Source organism: Choloepus didactylus, chromosome 24 (assembly GCF_015220235.1).
Source record: "Choloepus didactylus isolate mChoDid1 chromosome 24, mChoDid1.pri, whole genome shotgun sequence".
NCBI lineage: Eukaryota > Metazoa > Chordata > Mammalia > Pilosa > Megalonychidae > Choloepus > Choloepus didactylus.
The window spans coordinates 21618861-21621430 of NC_051330.1; the positions used below are offsets into that span (position 1 = coordinate 21618861).

At 42.6% G+C, this 2570-nt stretch overlaps 1 pseudogene; it reads left to right on the top strand.

Moving 5' to 3' along the window:
* Positions 1-1223: 1223 nt before the first annotated feature.
* LOC119519946 lies at positions 1224-2361 on the top strand (annotated as a pseudogene).
* Positions 2362-2570: the final 209 nt, after the last annotated feature.

Below are 2570 nucleotides of genomic sequence, written 5' to 3' on the forward strand. Positions count from 1 at the left end.
CAGTCTAAAATGTCCAGTTCTGCTCACTATCACCCTGAAAATGCAGTTTCTGCCTGTGGTGGCAACTTCTAGTATCAGAAGATCAAAATCCCACTGAAGAAAAACAATTTCCTTTGTCCCATAATCCATGCTTAATCACTATTCTCCATACTGGTGGGAAAAGATGTTGCATTCTTCATCCAAAGTAACTGGAAATTCTTCTTTCAGACTCAAGCTGGATATTTTTAAGGGAAGACTGTCCCACAAATGTGATACAAAATGTGTTTCTCAGAGTCTCCAAAATGGAGGAAGACTATGACTTCCAACTGCTGAAAAAGAGAAGGAATCATGGTTGCCTGAAGAAATGTTTTCTCACCCAGTCTTGAAGAAATAAGGTCCACACACACACACACACAAACACACACACACTGTATGTGTGTATATATATATGTATGTGTGTATATATATGAAGTTTTATATACAAAGCAAAATGCATGAGCTAAGAAAGAAAAAACAAGATGGACTTCATTAATTTTTTTGAAAAAACACTCCTTCTCCAAAGGCAGTGTAAAGAAATGATAAGAAAAACCACAGACTGGGAGGAAATATATGGAAAACATTTATCTGATAAAGGATTTGTGTCCTAAACATCCAAGGAATACTTACAAATGAAAAATAAGGAAACAACACAATTAAAAAACCAGCAAAAATTCTGATCAGACACTTCACCCAACATAATATTCAGGTGACAAATAAATGTATAAAAAAAATCTCATGTTATTTGAGAAATGCATTTTTTTAAAAAAATGAGATACCAGTACACTCTTATTTTAATGGAAATCCCCAAAACTGTCAAATCCAAATGCTGACAAGGATATGGAACAACAGGGGCTCTCATTCATTGCTGGTGGGAATGCAAAATTGTACAGCCACTTTGAAAGACTGTCTTGCTAGAAACATAGGCCAACCACACCACCCAACACATGTGTTCCTAAATTTTTACACAAATTTGGGTTGAAATCATATGTCCATATAAAACCTGCACAAAAATATTTGTAGAAGCAAATTTGTAATTGCCCAAAATTGGAAGTAATGAATATGTCCCTCAAAAGGTACATGGATAAACACTCTGTGGTACATCCATAAAGTGGTTTGTTAAACAGGGATGATAGACCAGAAAAAAATAGCCTTCCAGTCACTCCATTAGATGCTCATCTTCCTTTTCTCTTCAACCAACCACAATGATGCCCAGGAAGAAGGGGGTTGCAGCAGCCTAGAAGGAGCTGAGCTAAGGCAAAGGCACAGCCCATACTTGGTCCTAAAAGTGCAAGCAGTCTGTGAACTGCAGGAAGAGGGTCAGGGGTGGCAGCTGAGGTGATGGGACTGACCTGGGGCTCAAACAAGCTGCTGATGGGGAAAAATTGCCTGGCTCAGCTCTGGTCTTCATTGAGCCTGAGCACACCAAGGAGTGCATCAAATTGAAGGGTCTAAGTGCAAGGGGCAGCTTTTGATATTTGGCAAGCAACTGGGACTTGATTGGCCAAAAGAAGTGTGAGATGAACAATTTGCTTACTGCAATCTTGTTTAGAATTTATGGTGGCCCCATAGATATGGTGACTCTCAGGGATCTGAGTGTGGACAGTGGTTTTGGATTCCTGTGCTGCCCACAGTCTCCTCATCACCACAGAAGGGAAGCTGTAAAACAGGGGTCAAAATGAGAAGGGGCACCTGGATCATGGTTACACCAAGAGAGGTGAAGCCCCCCAAATCATCAAGGATCTCAGCCATGATGTGATTCTGGAACAACACCCTAGCCTTGACAGAAAGGGCTCCATGTTTGCATTTAGAGAGAAAAAGATGGGGCAACTGGGCCTCAGAAACAGATGCAGTCCTCACTCTGCAAAGGTAATGTACAATGGCTGCCAATTACCAAAATGGCTATGAGGCTGAATTCCATATGATGATGGACTGCAAAGGAAAGCTTTATTCCTTCGGAGGCCCTGAATATGGTCAGCATGGACACAAATCTGACAGAAAGGTCATCATGCAGGTGAAGCAGAGGAGGACAGCAATGGTTCCCATTGCATGGCAATCTTCACCCAAAAGATGAAAGATTGTCTTATTTTGCCAGTCCCAAATGTAGTGGTATGAGATGTGGAATCTGTCCCCAACCACACACTAGCCCTGGATCTTCAGAATTGTGTCTTCTCCTGGGTGTTTGGTGGCTATGGATGGCTGGGCCACACAGAGCAGAAGGCGTTTGACTTCCCCAGTGCTGGAGAAGCCAAGATCTATGTTGGCTACACCTACTTCTTTGCAGTAAGTGAAGTGGGGTGTCCATTTTCCTGGGGGGTCATGAATGCTCCCTTGAGTCCATCATGATCCCAAAAGTAGGGCAGAACTTCTGGGATGAAAAATCTGAGTTCTCACTGTGGAAAGAGTAGAATCAAGGCTGCAGGTAAGTACACAACCAACTTGGCCCTCTCCAACCTTCAGGGAGCTGGGCTAGGAGATCACAAGCCCATCTGCCACCACAGCCCAAGAATGGAGAATGCTGGACAGGATTTTCACAAAGCAGGCTGCCACAGGCT